This window comes from Apium graveolens, chromosome 9, assembly GCF_009905375.1.
Source record: "Apium graveolens cultivar Ventura chromosome 9, ASM990537v1, whole genome shotgun sequence".
Taxonomy (NCBI): domain Eukaryota; kingdom Viridiplantae; phylum Streptophyta; class Magnoliopsida; order Apiales; family Apiaceae; genus Apium; species Apium graveolens.
In genome coordinates, this window is record NC_133655.1 from 43,462,716 (window position 1) to 43,481,996 (window position 19,281).

At 38.3% G+C, this 19,281-nt stretch overlaps 2 non-coding genes across 2 annotated transcripts; both read right to left on the reverse strand.

The window, feature by feature from the left end:
• Nucleotides 1–7,172: 7,172 nt before the first annotated feature.
• Nucleotides 7,173–7,279, reverse strand: LOC141688494 (small nucleolar RNA R71). Its single transcript, XR_012561935.1, has one exon. It is a non-coding gene; the product is annotated as a small nucleolar RNA R71 (small nucleolar RNA).
• A 2,524-nt stretch (nt 7,280–9,803) lies between these two features.
• Nucleotides 9,804–9,910, reverse strand: LOC141687809 (small nucleolar RNA R71). Its single transcript, XR_012561290.1, has one exon. It is a non-coding gene; the product is annotated as a small nucleolar RNA R71 (small nucleolar RNA).
• Between the last annotated feature and the right edge of the window lie 9,371 nt (nt 9,911–19,281).

Below are 19,281 nucleotides of genomic sequence, written 5' to 3' on the forward strand. Positions count from 1 at the left end.
TTCTACAGGCAACTTTAAAACCAGATTGAAGAAAATAATGAGAAACTGGGAAAGAAGTTCAGACAGTCAAGGAAATAAGTTAAATTTGCTCAGTCTAGAAGAGCACCTTGAAAATGGCTTGTGAGATTCTCTATAAACCTTCCTCTTTATGATTTTCAATAAATTGCAGCACTTGTTAAATTTATCTACTATAATTCAGTCTGTATTCATAAGGTGTTTTGTTATCATCAAGTTTCTCTTCATTTATGCCTACAATTTTAGTAGACATAAATTGGGGGAGATTGTTAGGATTATGTTGTGTACTTGATGATAAGTTAAATAAAACACCTTAGTAGATTTAATTTAGTGAATTGTAGCTTTCAACGGATGATCACTTTAATATCTGTTGAAAGAGTAACTTATGTATCAATAAGTCTTGTAACGCATTTCTGCATTCTACAATACCTTAAAAATCTAGAAGTTGTAGGATATTCAAAGTCATGTTGACTACTATTTTGATATGCAAAATAGGTTAGCTAATTGTAAATTTTAGATGCCTTGTGATTTTGAATAAGTGAAATAGAGTTAACTGCTATGGAAGACTTTCAACGGATGATTCTACAAGGTTTCGATGGATGACTCAAGTCACATTCAACGGATGATCCAATGAAGTTTCGACGGATGTTCTAATTCAAATAGCATTTGATAGTGACTTGACAATCACATGGGTTGATTAGATGCAAATGGAATGTGGCAGCCTATTTACAGGTTTTAGAGAACAAAGAAGCATTTCCATTTACATGCTAACTTGAAGATATTCAAAATGAAGAAGCATGTAATTAGACTAAGAAACATTTTGTCTTATCTGTTTGTCTTTTTATCATGTAACTTGGTGATATATAAACCAAGTGCAGCAAGTAGAAAATGTGTGAGTGATTCAATAAAGCTAGAAAACATTCAACTAGAGAAATAGATAAAGCAAAATCTGTAAAGAATTTCTCCGTAGTTTGTAGTTCTACTTGTAAGCAGCTGTGTACAATCTTTGTATCACAGAGTTCTCGTGTATATATATATATATATGGTGGAAAAGTTCAATCCACCAGAATGTTTTTAAATACTTGTGTTTAATTACTTTGTTTTTGATTTCTTCAATATATTCATTCTGCACTTTAGCTAACTCAAAGACAGTTATATATTCAAGGTAGAACAGTTCTTAAATTCGAAAAGAAACCAAAATTACATTCAACCCCCCCCCCGGTAATTCTTTGTTAGATTGTTTGGGAATAACAATTGGTATCAGAGCAAGCTCTTGAAGAAAAAAGAGTTTAAAGATCACAACAACTAACAAGATGAGCAGAAAAGATGTTGGAGTAAAAATTTCATTTCTGGAAAAAGACAACTATCACCACTGGAAGGTGAAAATACACGTGCATCTCCTCTCTCAAGATGAAGAATATGTGGACTGTATTGAGAAAGGTCCACATGTCCCTATGAGAGCTGCTACAGGAAATGAGTCATCTATCCCAAAGCCTAGAGCAGAATGGTCTGATCCAGATATTGAGCAAAAATTAAGTGATAAAATTTGAGCTGTTAAGTGATGTTTGTGTTTGGATGTTTAAATGTGATAAAATTTGAGTATTTTATTTTTTATGTCCAAAATAAAGTGTATATAATTGTGATATTTTTCTGTTAATTTTTATGTTGTTATATGATTTTATAAATGATTTATGGATTTAATAAATTATTTTTTCGAGTATTGATAAACTATTTTATATAATCGGGAACTAACCGACTTCAACCGTTTTTACGTTCTTACAACCCGGAAATCTCGGAAAAACTCCTTCCTAACCTAAATGCAATATTCTGAGCATTTTCCATGTTTTGACTTTTTCGATCCGGAGTACGGTTTTCCCTGCGCGAGTCCCGGTAAAAAAATTTCGATACAATATTCGTTTCGGTAAATCGATAAAACCCGTATTTTCGAGAAGCATGATCTTTTGATTAAACTATCATATTATCTTCTCGTAATACGTGTAACCAAAGCGCTGAGACCAAGTCTGTATTTACAAAATTTATAGATTTAGATAATTATCCTAAAACCGGTACTGTTTTGGATCTGTTTTATCAAATAAATGTAATATTTTATATCCGATATGATCCAAAGGGGTACCAATATTCCGTAAATATAAATAACCTTTACCGTATTTTATTTTGTACAGAAAATCATTTGCAGTTAGTAATTATATAATTTCCAGAGAAAATACAATATATTCATAATAGTTTTTGAGAATTAATCAAGCATTTGGAGGTGTTATTGAACTCAGATTTCAGTGCTCAAGTAACCAAAACGGAGGTTTCGATGTGTACTATCAGAATCAATAAGCTTTATAACTGCAGAAACAACTGGTATTTTTCTATATTTGTGTTTATTTTTGAATTATTTTGGATTAAAATATGATTTTTTGATTTTTATGTTATTTGTGTGATTTGATGCTTGCATGTTGTAGATAATTTCATCCTGGTCATTTTGGTATATTATATGTTGAATTTGGAGTTCAACAACATGCTCAAATCTGTGTTTTAATTTCGAATTGTGAAATTAGGGTTTATATAGGCAGTTTGAATGTTCTTAATTGAAATTTTGGGGTTTCTGTTCTAGGGGTTATTAGATTGATTGGTTGGTAGGGATTTGTAGAGCTTGAAAAGAGGAATCGATTGGTGGTGGTCTCGTCAACAGACGATACCGGAATCGAGCTAGCCGGAGCAAGAAAGAACTCGTCGTCCGGCGAGTTTTCTTCGAGTTTTTCCGGCCAACTCAGGGGTTATCTGTGTGATTTGATTGCATAAATAGATTCCTGGTGTTGTGTAGATGTGATATGGAGCTCCTGGTGGTGTGACGATTCCGGGAACGCCATCTCCAGCGAAGCCCGATTGTTTTTCGGCAAACCCTATAAAATTACAGTTTAGTACCTGTATTATTGAAGATGATGAAGTTTAGTCCCTGAAGTTTCCAGAATTTGCATATTTTGGATTCCTGTTTTAAAATTTTATAAAAAATATATTTTCTATTTGTTTTAATTTTAGAAATTCGTTTTTAATTATTAAAAATTCCAAAATTTATTATTTTAATTCCAAAGATTATTTTTAATTCAAAAATAAATCTGAATTATTTAATTAATTAATTTTAGTTGATAATTAATTAGTTAATTGGTCAATTAATTCAAATATTAATTGATTAATTGATTTAATTAATTTTTAATTAATTTTAATTGATAATTTAATTAGATTTAATTATTTATTTTGATTTAAAAATTCTAAAAAATAGTTTTGAGCTTTAAAATATTATTTTAAATTATTTCAAATTTTTTTCAAGACTCGATAATTATTATAAAATGATTTTAAAGTCAGATTCGGGCAATCAAACCCTGTTAATTGTTTTAAAATGATTTAATGACCCGTTTTAATTCAGAAAAATGTTTAAAAAATTCGTATTAAATATATGAAAAATCATTTTTACCCTAAATCTTCTTTGAGCGAGTATTTTTATCAAATATCTTACGTGTTATGTGCTATATGTGATCCGAATGATGTACAATATGCTTATATGTATATTGTTTAAATATTTTAATCGTAATTTTCAATGCGTAAGTCGGATTCGGGTAAAACGAAGGTAGATAGAAGCTTATAACGAATAGAACCAAGTAAAAATAAGTATTAATAGATACTTGAGATGTCTGAACAGAAGAAGCGAGGCATAGGAAAGGAAAGCAAGTAGTCGGTGATTAGAAGTCGGTGATCGGAAACAAGTGAAGTGTTTGCAAGTTAAGATAAGGCAAGTGTTCTTGCAAGTAATTCTGAACCTTTCTCGAGATATATGTTTGGCATAGTTCCATTTTATATTGCAAGTGCTTTGAAGCACGTAACCCTAAACCTTGATTCCAGTTAGTGATCTTTGAGCCATAAGCCTTATTCTTTATAAACCATTGATTATCAAATACCCAGATACGAACCACAGATATACGATACTACTCCATAAATACATACAAACTAAATACCAATCACTGAATCGAACTTGTTTGACATATAAATGTTGAGTGGCATTTATGATACTTTATAACGCTCTGTAAAGCTCTGAATTGGTGTATTTGTACTCAAGTTGTTGGTGTTTTAATGTGTTTTCTAGTGTTTTTGCATTTCAGGCATTAAATCGGAATTCAGGTGAATTAGCATTGATTTGATGTTAATATGGTGTTAGGATGGTGTCCAAGGAATAAAGGCTCGTGAAGACCAGCTCATTGCAGCAAGAAAAAAAGGAAATTTCAGTTTTTCCAGAAGATCGGCGTGCCCGCGCTGTGTTAGCGCGCAGCCGCGCCAGAGAAGCAGAATTTCAGCGCACCAACGCTGGTGAAGCGCGCGGCCGCGCTAGGTCGGAATTCCAGATTCCTGTTTCATTTAAAAGACTGTTTTTATGGGCTTTTGGATTAATTGGGTTGCTATTTAAAGACAACAAAAAGACGTTTTTCATAACGGAGCTTAAGGAGAAGACGACAAGAAGACCTATAGCACAATTCAACAAAGGCGAAGAAGTTCTAGTTTTATACTTGTGAATCTTTGTTTTAAGTTATAATCTTGGATGCTCGTTTCTTGTTTTGTTGAACCAAATACTCTGGATTACGTACTTGGTTTATTATTTATTTTATAAAGACTATATTTATTATATCATGCTTTCATCGGAACACACGTTGATGATGAGTCCGATTATGGGCTAATCGTTATCGTGGGGTTCTAGCGGATTTATTTATGGATTTCTTTAGTTAATTTGTTTTGATGCCTTAGTGTGTGGTGATTGTATGATAACCTAGTATTGGTTGTGCTTATTCGTCTAATGAGCGTCACGAACTTATAAGATAGCGTGTTAATCTTTAATGAAGTGATAGTGAATTTAAAGATTTAGAACTTGACATGCTAGCATAGGTTCATGTATTTGATATGCATGATTCGTAGGTAATTTTAACCATCTTACTTGCCCTATGTAATCATGATAGATAACTTGTGCATTAAATCGTTATGTTGTCAAATTCTATAGACATATAGGGTTTCGATATAATTGGTGTCTATTCAGCTTCTATCTCTTTTGTGGATGTCTGGTAGTATGGTATTCGTACAACGAAAGTTGGCGTTTATCAGTTTCGTGTTATCTGATTAGTGTCATCACCATTACATGCTAAGGTTAAGAACGAAAAGGCTAATTAATGAAGTATTTAATGAAGTTAGAATCCCATGTTTGTGTTATATATTATTCAATTCTTTTAATCTCTTAGTTAATGTTCGCTAGTATAATTATCAATAGTTAATTGTAGTATAATCAAAACCCAAATTGTTATTCGTCTTAGAATTGAATAATAGCCATATCATTGTTGCATAAGTGCATAAATCACAAAGTTAACCTAAATCAGTCTCTGTGGGAACGAACTAGAAATAATTCTATATTACTTGCGAACGCGTATACTTGCTTGAATTATTAGCGTGTGTTTAGTGACTAAAAAGTTTTTGGCACCGCTGCCGGGACTCGGTGTTAACTTTTAGTTTATGTGTTTGTCATCAGTGATCGTTAAAGTTCATTGACTCGGACATTGTTACCTACCTACTCTTGTTCTTGTCGTGTTTTAGGTACTCTAGCGAGTGTGTATACATACGCGTTCGTGGGCTCGTTAAAGAACTCTGGATCAAGCCGAGGAGGAAGCTGTAGTGGTTCGAAGGGAAGTTTTTGAGGACGTAGAGAAAGTAGAAGAAGAAGAGAAAATTGAGGAATCGGCTTTAGTAGTGATGGGAGATCAAGCGGAAATTTCGAAGGCTTTGATGGACTATTCTCAGCCTAAGACCAATTGTTAGTCCCTTAACAATATAGCAAGAATTACAGAAGGGGGATTGAATGGAATTCTTGAACCTTTTTCTTGAAATATAAATGTTCAAACTCGAATACAAATATAAGTGTTTTGATTAGCACAATGCGGAATAAAAACTTAAGTGAATCAAAATATAAGTAATTAAAAACAAGAGTCTTTAAAAACTTTCTGGTGGATCTAAACAATTCCACCAGAGATATATATTATATCGAGAGAACTCTGTGTGCAAGAATGCTCACAGCTGCTTACAAATTTGAACTACTGAGAATACAGAGAAATGCTAATAATTCTGCTTACAAATGTTTCTCACTTTTTGTATCTCAGATCTTAGTTTCTATTTGCTACTTCTTGGTTTATATATTACCAAGATTATAAAGTCAAAAGATAGAATCATTATAAAAACTATCAGTTTTTATGCTTTGCTACTTTGTTCTCTATTACCCAGTTAATAGGCTTCCTCATTCCTTTTACACACATCTCGATGCATGTGACCAGTTGTCACTGTCAACTGATGTTTGAATTCTTTATCCGTTAGGTTCATGATCATCCGTCAAGTTAATGATCATCCGTCGGATTGTTGATCATCCGTCGGGTGCTTTATAGATTATCTGTCGGGTAGCAATCAGGCACTTGACTTCATTTCACTTATGCAGAATTATAAGACATCATCTATGTACAATTAATCAACCTATTCTGCATATCTAGTTAAAGTCAACATGACTTATATGCTACTACAGAATCTATACAAAGGTGTATGCAGAAATGTGCTACAGACTCATTATTACATAAGCTACTCACTCGATGGATAATAAATCCTTATCCGTCGGGACTATAAAGATTTATCTGTCGAGACTAAAATTCTTATCCGTCAAGTGCTACATTATTTCACTTAGTAAAATCTACTTAGGTGTTTTACTGTGAAATCATCAAGTATATAACATATGCACAACAATCAATGATATTCAGTCGAGCATCATCAGACCAACCATCTCAGCCAACACTTTTAAGATCAAGTCGAGCATGATTCAGATGATACAGAACTCAGTTCAGTTTGGGGGTTCTCTTATAGAAGACCCCAACATGCACATCGGGGATTTCATCAAGATCTGCGATACTTTCAAGTTCAATGGGGTGACTGAAGATGCTATCAAGCTGCGACTCTTCCCATTCTCTCTGAGGGATAAAGAAAAGTGCTGGTTACATTCTCTACCACCAAGGTCTATCACCACATGGGAGGATCTTGCTCAAAAGTTTCTCATTAAATTCTTTCCTATGGCGAAGACTGCTGCAATCAGGAATGCTCTTACTCAGTTTGCACAACAAACTGGAGAATCTCTGTGTGAGGCTTGGGATCAATATAAGGAGATGCTAAGGAAGTACCCACACCATGGCATGCCTGATTGGATGATTATAAACTATTTCTATAATGGTTTAGGCGCACAGTCTACACATATGCTGTAGCATCTGGTGGAGCCTTATGGGCCAAAAGCTATAATGAAGCTTATGGGTTGATTGAGCTCATGGCATCTAATGAATACCATAATTCTACACAAAGAATATTGCAAGAAAAGGTAGCAGGAATTTTGAAAGTGGATACGGCTACTGCTATAGCTGCTCAACTTCAAGCTTTGACGATGAAAGTGGACTCTTTGGCTAATTATGGAGTTAATCAAATTGCTAGTGTTTGTGAGCTTTGTGCGGGGGCAGATGAAACTGAGCAGTGTGTTATTTCTAGCGAATCAGCTCAATTTGTGAGCAACTTTCAGAGATCACAACAGCAAGCTTGATAAGTGGCATTTTATACCACTTAGAACGTCTTAAAATGGCTTAAATTGGTGTCTTGAAATCAAGTATTTTGTGTATTTGATGCGTTTTTCTAGTGTTTATGCATTTCAGGGTATTAGTTGCATTTCGGGGGAGGAATCATCAAGAATAAGCCTTGGCATGTGTTCACCATTGCGAGAGGAAAGGAATGGGCAGATTACGGCGAAGAAACGGAGCAAGCCTGGATTTTTTCCAGTAGAGGCCTGCGCGCCCGTGCAGCAATGCTGAGCGGCCAGGCCGCGCAGCAACCTGCACGCCCGCGCAGCTATGTTGAGCGACCGCGCAGGGTCGGGGAAAAAGATAAATTATTTTAGACTTCTACTTCTGTTTGGCTTCCAACTTCTATGTAATCTGAGTATTATGGGACTATTATATAGGTAGATTTGAGACGTTTTCACAGAGAGTATTAAGGGGATTATGTTTTAGATTGTGTTCTACGCAAGAAGCGAAGGAGATAAGGAAGAAGACCGATTTAGCACACCGCAACGAAGAGGAAGCATATTTTCTTGTGATTCTTGTTTTGTTGTAACGTTGGATGCTAGTTTTCTTGCTTTGACTTATTTACTCTTGTGACGTACTCTGTTTTAATATAATTAGTTTAGTTATTATTTTCTTGTGTTTGTTTATCATGATTTCATATGAACCCATGATGGCGATAAGTTCTATTATGGGCTAATCGTGATCATGGGGTTGCAACGGATTTATTATGGAATTTTTTAGTTAATTGTTTAATACTTTAGTGTGTGATGATTGCATGATATCTAGTATTGGTTGTGCGTATTCGTCTTATGTGCATCGCGAACATATAAGATAGGGTGTTAATCTCTTGTGAAGCGACAGTGGATCTTGAGGTTTAGAACTTGCCATGCTAGCATAGGTTTATGTACGTTGTGCATGATTAGTGGGTAACTCTAACAGTTTTATTTGCCCTATGTAATCAAAAGGAATAACTTGTGCTTAAATCGTTGTGTTGTCAATTTCTGTAGACATATAGGAACTCAACATAATTGATGACTATTCAACTTCTATCTTAATTGTGGATGCTTGGTAGAATGGTATTAGTACAATGAAAGTTGGCTTTTATCAGTTTTGTGTTATTCGATTAATATCATCACTGTCACATGTTAAAGGTAATAACAATGGCTATAGAAGGAAGTAATAATGAAGTTGTGATCTCATGAGTATTTTATTATTGATAAATTGAAGTGTTAGTTAAGTGGTTAATTAAGTAGTTAATTATAGTTAATATTTAATCAACAATTTTAAGTGTTATTATCTTAACATTGAGAAGTAATCATACATTGGTGAGTGAGTTTAATTAGACAATAATTTAGTCTGAGTCTCTGAGGGAACGAACTAGAAAGTATTCTATATTACTTGCGAACGCGTATACTTGCGTGAATATTAGCGCGTGTTTTCGCCCTAACAAGTTTTTGGCGCCGCTGCCGGGGACTCGGCGTATTTGTTTAGTTTATGTACTTACCATCATTGGTCATTAGGACTCAGTGATTAGGACGTAGTAGTTACTTACTCTTTTCGGTTGTGTTTCAGGTACTTTAGCAAGCGTTTATGCAAACTCGTTCTCGTGCTCGCAAGAGGACTTTAGATACAGCTGAGGAGACAGACAAAGTTCTTGATATTCCGGAGAAGTTAGATTTTGAGGATTCGGATTCAGGAACTGAGCAGAAAGAACCAGTAAACATGGGAGATCGTATTGTTCAAGCTGATCCAGCTCTTATGGATTTTTCTCGGCCTAAAATTGATGACATTCAGTCAAGCATCCTTCATCCGGCTATTCAAGCTAACACCTTTGAAATCAAGTCGGGCACTATTCAGATGGTGCAGAATTCTGTTTCTTTTGGAGGAGCGGCAACTGAAGACCCCAACATGCACATAAGGAATTTTGTCGAGATCTGCAGCACTTTTAAGTATAATGGCGTGACTGATGAGGCTATCAAGTTGAGGCTTTTCCCATTCTCACTGAGGGATAAGGCTAAAGACTGGTTACATTCTGAACCAGCTGGGTCCATCACTACGTGGCAAGATCTTGCGCAAAAGTTTCTGGTGAAGTTTTATCCAATGGCAAAGACTGCTGCTATGAGGAGTGCTCTTACTCAGTTTGCGCAGCAACCTACAGAATCTATGTGCGAGGCTTGGGAACGCTACAAGGAAATGTTGAGAAAATGTCCACATCATGGAATGCCGGATTGGATGGTGATCACTGGTTTCTATAATGGTTTGGGGGCCCAATCTCGGCCCATGCTCGATGCAGCAGCTGGAGGCGCCTTATGGGCTAAAAGCTATACTGAGGCATATAATCTTATCGAGACGATGGCTGCAAATGAGCATCAAAACCCAACTCAGAGGATGACGTCAGGCAAGGTAGCAGGTATTCTGGAAGTTGATGCGGCCACCGCTATTGCAGCCCAGCTCCAAGCGCTATCAATGAAGGTTGATTCTCTGGCTACGTATGGAGTTAATCAAATAGCTATGGTTTGTGAGCTTTATGCAGGTTCTCATGCTACGGATCAGTGTTCTCTTGTCAACGAATCTGTTCAGTATGCGAATAATTATCATCGACAACAGCAGCCTGTGCCAGCGACCTATCATCCTAATAACAGAAATCATCCAAATTTCAGCTGGGGGAATAATCAGAATACTATTCAGCCACCATATCAGCAAGGAGTAAGTAAACAGTTTAACCCACCTGGATTCCAGCAACCACAGTAGTATGCTACAAGGCAATCATATCCTCAACAGGGAAGTGCAGCTGTACCTACTAGTGCTTATTTTGAGGAACTTAAGTTGTTGTGCAAGAGTCAGGCGGTTTCTATCAAGACCTTGGAAAATCAAATTGGTCAATTAGCCAATGCAGTGCTCAATCGTCAACCTGGCACTCTTCCCAGTGACACGGAAGTACCAGGCAGGAAGGAAGCTAAAGAGCAAGTCAAGGCTATTACCTTAAGGTCTGGAAAAGTAGCTTATGCTGAAAAGGTAAAAGAAGTAGAAGCTGAAATTAGAGGTGAAGAATTTAAGCAAAAGGAGAAAGCGGCGGAACCAAGGAAGACTACTGTTGAACACACTCTGCCTGAGGCTAATACAGGGGAGAAACAGCTCTATCCTCCACCACCTTTTCCTAAGAGATTGCAGCAGCAAAAGCTGGATAGACAGTTCGGGAAGTTTCTGGAGGTGTTCAAGAAACTTCACATCAATATACCTTTCACTGAGGCTCTGGAACAAATGCCTAGTTATGCGAAGTTTATGAAGACTATTCTTTCAAGGAAGGTGAAACTGGATGACCTTGAAACCGTTGCTCTCACGGAAGAATGCAGCGCTGTTCTGCAACAAAAGTTACCACCAAAACTGAAAGATCCAGGGAGCTTCACCATTCCTTGCACAATTGGCAATCTGACGTTTGACAAGTGCCTTTGTGATTTGGGAGCAAGCATTAATCTGATGCCGTTGTCGATCTTTAAAAAACTGGATCTGCCTGATCCAAAACCCACGTACATGTCACTATAATTGGCTGACCGTTCCATTACTTACCCAAGGGGCATAGTTGAGGATGTGCTCGTTAAAGTGGATAAGCTCTTCTTTCCAGCAGATTTTGTTATTCTGGATTTTGAGGAAGATAAGAAGATTCCCATAATCTTGGGGAGGCCTTTCTTGGCTACTGGTCGTACCTTGATAGATGTGCAAAAAGGGGAACTTACTATGCGGGTCCAAGATCAGGATGTGACCTTCAACGTATTCAAGGCAATGAAATTCCCTACAGAAGATGAGGAGTGCTTAAAAGTGGATGTGATTGATTCTGCGGTTACTTCGGAACTCGATCACATGCTAATGTCTGATGCATTGGAAAAGGCCTTAGTGGGGGATTTTGACAGCGATGATGAAGATAACAACGAGCAATTACAATATCTGAACGCTTCTCCCTGGAAGCGAAAGCTGGACATACCATTTGAATCTCTTGGTACTTCTGACCTCAAGAACGCTGAAGGGAAGCTCAAACCATCAATAGAGGAAGCACCTACCTTGGAGCTCAAGCCATTACCTGAACACTTGAGGTATGCTTTTTTAGGTGATTCATCTACGTTACCTGTTATTATTTCATCTGACCTTTCAGGCAGTGAGGAAGACAAGCTCTTAAGGATTTTGAGAGAATTCAAATCGGCTATTGGATGGACCATAGCAGACATCAAGGGGATAAGTCCTTCATATTGTATACATAAAATTCTGCTAGAGGAAGTTAGTAAGCCAACTGTGAAACAGCAGCGAAGACTGAATCCCATCATGAAGGAGGTGGTGAAGAAAGAAATTCTGAAATGGCTAGATGCAGGCATCATTTATCCTATTTCTGACAGCTCGTGGGTGAGCCCCGTACAATGTGTACCTAAGAAGGGAGGTATCACTGTGGTCGCAAATGAAAAGAATGAGCTCATCCCTACTCGAACAGTTACAGGATGGAGAGTATGCATGGATTATAGAAAATTGAACAAAGCCACAAGGAAGGATCACTTCCCCCTTCCATTTATTGATCAGATGCTTGACAGATTGGCGGGACATGAGTATTTTTGTCTTCTGGATGGTTATTCCGGGTATAATCAGATTTGTATTGCACCAGAGGATCAGGAAAAGACTACCTTCACTTGTCCATTTGGCACATTTGCTTTTTGCAGAGTTTCGTTTGGGTTATGTGGCGCACCGGCCACCTTTCAGAGATGTATGATGGCTATATTCTCTGACATGATTGGAAATAACGTCGAAGTGTTCATGGATGACTTCTCCGTCTTTGGACACTCATATGATGAATGTTTGAATAATCTGCGCGCCGTACTCAAAAGATGCGTGGAAACTAATTTGGTGCTTAATTGGGAGAAATGTCATTTTATGGTGCGTGAAGGCATTATCCTTGGGCATAAGGTCTCTAGCATGGGTCTGGAGGTGGACAAGGCCAAGGTGGGAGTCATTGAAAATCTTCCCCCACCTAATTCTGTGAAAGGAATCCGTAGTTTTCTTGGTCATGCGGGTTTTTATCGGTGATTCATCAAGGACTTTTCAAAGATATCTAAGCCGTTGTGCAATTTGCTTGAGAAAGATGTGTCGTTCAAATTTGATGATGAATGTTTGGCAGCATTCGACTCTCAAGAAGAGTTTGATCACTGCACCAGTTATTACAGCACCAGATTGGACAGAACCGTTTGAGATGATGTGTGATGCGAGTGATTATGCGGTAGGTGCAGTTCTGGGACAGCGCAAGAAAAATCTCTTCCATGTGGTCTACTATGCGAGTAAGACTTTAAATGGTGCCCAATTGAACTACACCACTACTGAGAAGGAGCTTTTGGCTACAGTCTTTGGTTTTGAGAAATTTCGATCGTATCTACTTGGTACGAAAATAACAGTATTCACTGATCATGCAGCTATTCGTTATCTAGTTTCCAAGAAGGATTCGAAGCCAAGACTCATTCGTTGGGTGCTTTTACTTCAGGAATTTGAGTTAGAGATCAAAGATAGAAAAGGTACTGAGAATCAAGTAGCTGACCATCTCTCTAGGTTGGAGAATCCCGATTCTACTTCACAAGATAGGACGTTAATCAATGAATCTTTTCCGGATGAGCAGTTGTTTGCAATTCAGGAGGAAGAACCATGGTTTGCAGATATTGTAAATTATCTCATCAGCAACATAATGCCTCATAATTTAACATCTGCCCAAAAGAAGAAGTTTCTGCATGAGGTGAAGTGGTATATGTAGGATGAACCATATTTGTTTAGACAGGGAGCTGACCAGATCATTAGGAGATGTATCCCGTTCTGTGAGACGGAGGGGATATTACGAGACTGCCATTCCACGGTTTATGGTGGACACTATGGAGGTGAGAAGACGGCAGCTCGTACTCTGCAAGCAGGTTTTTTCTGGCCTACTTTGTTCAAGGATGCTCATCAGTTTGTTTTAAGGTGTGATCGTTGCCAAAGAGTGGGAAATTTGTCAAGGAAGGATGAGATGCCATTAAATGTGATGCTTGAAGTCGAGGTCTTTAATGTATGGGGAATCGATTTCATGGGGCCTTTTATCTCGTCTTGCAATAATCAGTACATCTTGCTGGCAGTCGATTATATCTCAAAATGGGTCGAAGTTAAAGCTTTACCGACAAATGATGCAAAGGCAGTACTAAATTTTCTTCATAAGCAAATTTTCACAAGGTTTGGAACACCTCGGGTAATCATAAGTGATGAAGGATCGCATTTTTGCAACCGTAAGTTCACTTCTATGATGCAGCGTTATAATGTGAATCATCGAGTAGCTACTGCCTATCATCCGCAAACAAATGGTCAAGCGGAAGTGTCTAACAGAGAGATAAAGCGCATTCTAGAGAAGGTTGTTCGTCCGTCAAGGAAGGATTGGTCTTTAAAGCTCGATGAAGCTGTTTGGGCTTACAGAACAGCATACAAAACTCCACTTGGGATGTCACCGTTTCAGTTGGTGTACGGTAAGGGATGTCATCTACCGGCGGAGCTTGAGCATAAGGCCTACTGGGCATTGAAGAAATTAAACCTGGATTTAGATGCAGCTGGTAAGAAAAGAATGCTTCAGCTTAATGAACTTGATGAATTTCGACTTCAAGCGTACGAGAATAACAAAATGTATAAGGAAAAGGTGAAGAGGTGGCATGATAGGAAGCTACATCCTAAGTTATTTGTGCCAGGGCAACAAGTTCTTTTATTCAACTCTCGGCTCCGACTTTTTCCTGGGAAGTTGAAATCAAGGTGGTCTGGACCTTTTATTGTCAAAACTGTGTTTCCACATGGAGCGGTGGAAATTTTTGAGAATGATTCGGACCAAGCATTCAAGGTTAACGGTCAGCGGTTGAAGCACTACTATGGGGACATGGCAAACCGAGAGGTGGTTAGTGCCATTTTGTTGACTACTTGAGAAAGGTACGGAACGTCAAGCTAATGACGAAAAAGAAGCGCTGTGTGGGAGGCAACCCATGAATTGTTGTTACAGGAACCCTTAGAAGTTAATAACCTATCCAAAAACACAAAAAAATCAGAAAACAGGGGCTGAAAAAAAAAAATTCTAGAGACCCTCTGCGCGCCCGCGCAGCTATGCTGAGCGGCCGCGCAGGGGTCGAGTTCCAGAAAATTTTTTACAGTTCAGAAAAAAAAAAAAAAAACAAACAAACAAAAACACAAAAATAGTTTTAGCCCATAAACCCACGAATTGTTCCCACTACCCCATCATTTTATCCCTTAATTCCCAAACCCTAATCTAATCCACACCCTATATATACATACACCTATCCTACATATCTCCCACAAAACTTCCTACACTTAAACCCTCTCACAAACATCAAAAATCAGTTCTTACACACTTTTATTCATGAATCAATGGCACCCAAGAGAGCACGCACTATTGACAGCAGCAGCACAGTTCCTACTGCTGATTCATCGAGGGGTACTGCTGCAAGGCCTCGGTTAACTGACAGAGCTGCGGAGGAGGAGTACACTAGGCTGTTGGGGAAGCCGATTCTGAAGGAGAGGGGGTTTTTACCATCAGGGAGGGATGGTGAGTTGTTGCCCATGATTGCAGAGAAGGGGTGGATAGCTTTTTGTGAGTCACCCGAAGCAGTACCGATGAGCGTTGTTCGCGAGTTCTACGCGAACGCGAAGGCTGAAAAGAATGGGTTTTCTGTAGTCCGTGGGCTGACGGTTGATTATCATCCTGCTGCGATTCGCCGTGTGATTGGACAGCGAGAGAGGAAGCCCGAGGAGGAGAACTGGAATGAAAAGACTGCTGTGGATTTTGACTTGGATTTGATTTGTGCGACTCTCTGTCGACCAGGCACAGTTTGGACCCGCAGTCCAGACAATAATGAGTATCGTCACTTTTCGGTGATCGCCATGAACAGGTATGCCCGTGCATGGAATGCATTTATATGTGCTAATATTTTGCCTTCTTCACATGCACACGAGGTCACAGTTGAGAGAGCACAGTTGTTGTGGGGAATTCTGCATGATGAATACTATGTGGACCTTGGTGAGTTTATCTACCAAGGAATTCTGAAGTTTTTAAGGGGAGCAAAGCATATGAACATCCCTTATGCATCCACGGTTACGAAGTTATGCCGAGCAGTGGGAGTGAACTGGCCGGCTCATGAACAGTTGCAGTTGCCAGCCGCTCCGATTGATTCTGGCACTCTGAATGGGATGCAGGAGTGGACCGGTGGTGAGCCTGAGGAGCATGGGCTGTGTTATCATCTTCCAGGAGGGCGTCCAGCACGAGGTGCTACTATGGCTAGGCCAGGGCGTGGTGAGGCTGGTTCTTCGAGAGCTCAGGAGGGTGCTGGGATGGTTGATGCCCAGTATAGGAGGCTTTCACGGCGGATGGATGCCATGTATGAGACGCAGAGCAGGTTTGCTCAGGAGCTCACCCTTACGTTAGGGACTGCTTTTCGAGGCCTTGGAGCTGATATCCAGTGGCCAGTTTTTGGTGAGGACTCTGCATACCCACCGCCTGATACTCCACCCACTGAGGGTGATGATGATGATGACTCCGAGTAGGTATACCCTGTGTTCCTTTCTACTACTTTCACTGAGGACAGTGAAGATTTTTAGTTTGGGGGTGGTAGTTAAGGAATATTGTGTGTGTGTCCTTTAGTTGCATATTCATGATAGTTTAGTTCATATAGTTGCATAATTTATGCCATTTAGTTTTTTTTTATGAATGTCATGTAGCTCATGCATTTACCATGATCCCTTTTGCAATAAGTTATCGACTGAATTGTGATATTGATGCGAGTGTAGTGATAGCATTAAAGTGATATTAAGTTGTGTAGGTTGATATGCATGCTAGAAACACTTGTAAGTCCACTAAGTCTTAGAGAATGCGAAAGGGCTAGATTGTGTTATGATTTGGTTGTTTTCAAGGTCAATCTACTTATTATGCTTAGAATTCGATTATAGGTTCTTAGTGATAAAGACATGAAAAAGAAAAATTTTGGAGAAAAAAATATGGAACTTGTTGCTAGTTGTGGCTAGGCGTCAAATGGCTAGTAGCCGGCTCGCATATGTTGCAAGTAGTCTAGGGTTGAGCAAGATGGAGCGAAACGCACTTGCTCAGAAGTTATTGAAAAAAAAAATTGCATAATTGATCAAGAGTGGGCTCTTTGGTATTCGAGTTATTAAGTTCTTAGGGGACTTTGTGCCTAGTGACCTAAGGCTTTTAGAGTCTGGGATTCGCTAACCTAACGCTCGTTACATGGATACCATTGTATAAGTCTTTTGTGGATCTCACTCATTGCACGGTCAAATAAGCATTTGAGTTGTAAATAAAAAGCACGATTCCGTAGTAAGCTCCAGAGTTCTTGTAGTGTTGTATATCACTTTATGCCTAGAATTTTTATTCTTTGTATAATCGTAGGATTGCCTTGAGAATAGTCTAGTCATAGTAATTGGTCTAGTTCCGAAGCATATCTGTTAAGCATTTGCACACACCACGTTTCTGGCTGTATGTCCGTTTGCATGAGTTTATTGATCTTTAGTTGTCTAACTGCATTCGTTGAGATGTGACAATTTGGTTGGTTAATTGTAGTAAGGGGGATCGTTGCATTTTCATATAGATTGCATTCATGCATATTTTATTTGTTTTTGAGTTTGTGACGCTTGAGGACAAGCATCGATTTAAGTTTGGGGGTGTGATAAATGGCATTTTATACCACTTAGAACGTCTTAAAATGGCTTAAATTGGTGTCTTGAAATCAAGTATTTGTGTATTTGATGCGTTTTTCTAGTGTTTATGCATTTCAGGGTATTAGTTGCATTTCGGGGGAGGAATCATCAAGAATAAGCCTTGGCATGTGTTCACCATTGCAAGAGGAAAGGAATGGGCAGATTACGGCGAAGAAACGGAGCAAGCCTGGATTTTTTCCAGTAGAGGCCTGCGCGCCCGCACAGCAATGCTGAGCGGCCGCGCAGCAACCTGCGCGCCCGCGCAGCTATGCTGAGCGGCCGCGCAGGGTCGGGGAAAAAGATAAATTATTTTAGACTTCTACTTCTGTTTGGCTTCCAACTTCTATGTAATCTGAGTTTTATGGGACTATTATATAGGTAGATTTGAGACATTTTCACAGAGAGTATTAAGGGGATTATATTTTAGATTGTGTTTTACGCAAGAAGCGAAGTAGATAAGGAAGAAGACCGATTTAGCACACCGTAACGAAGAGGAAGCATATTTTCTTGTGATTCTTGTTTCGTTGTAACGTTGGATGCTAGTTTTCTTGCTTTGACTTATTTACTCTTGTGACGTACTCTGTTTTAATATAATTAGTTTAGTTATTATTTTCTTATGTTTGTTTATCATGATTTCGTATGAACCCATGATGGCGATAAGTTCTATTATGGGTTAATCGTGATCATGGGGTTGCAACGGATTTATTATGGAATTCTTTAGTTAATTGTTTAATACTTTAGTGTGTGATGATTGCATGATATCTAGTATTGGTTGTGCGTATTCGTCTTATGTGTGTCGCGAACATATAAGATAGGGTGTTAATCTCTTGTGAAGCAATGGTGGATCTTGAGGTTTAGAACTTGCCATGCTAGCATAGGTTCATGTACGTTGTGCATGATTAGTGGGTAACTCTAACAGTTTTATTTGCCCTATGTAATCAAAAGGAATAACTTGTGCTTAAATCGTTGTGTTGTCAATTTCTGTAGACATATAGGAACTCAACATAATTGATGACTATTCAACTTCTATCTTAATTGTGGATGCTTGGTAGAATGGTATTAGTACAATGAAAGTTGGCTTTTATCAGTTTTGTGTTATTCGATTAATATCATCACTGTCACATGCTAAAGGTAATAACAATGGCTATAGAAGGAAGTAATAATGAAGTTGTGATCTCATGAGTGTTTTATTATTGATAAATTGAAGTGTTAGTTAAGTGGTTAATTAAGTAGTTAATTATAGTTAATATTTAATCAACAATTTTAAGTGTTATTATCTTAACATTGAGAAGTAATCATACATTGGTGAGTGAGTTTAATTAGACAATAATTTAGTCTGAGTCTCTGAGGGAACGAACTAGAAAGTATTCTATATTACTTGCGAACGCGTATACTTGCGTGAATATTAGCGCGTGTTTTCGCCCTAACAAAGCTCCAGCCATTTATCATCCCAATAACCGCAATCATCCAAACTTTACCTGGAGTAATAATCAGAATGCGGTGCAATAACCTTATCAGTCATACACAGCAAAGCAGTATAACCCTCCTGGTTTTCAACAACCGCAATATGCCCCTAGGCAACAACTTCAACTTCAGCAGTTACCACAAGCTAATGAAAAATCTGAATTGGAGGAGTTGAGGCTCTTGTGCAAGAGCCAAGCTATTTTTATCAAGACCTTGGAGAATCAGATTGGGCAGATTGCTAATGCATTACTGAATCGTCAACCTGGCACGCTTCTAAGCGATACTGAAGTACCATGTAAGAAGGAAGCTAAGGAACATGTTTTAGCAATTACATTGAGGTCTGGTAAGGTTGCGAATCCTGAAAAAGTTAAGACTT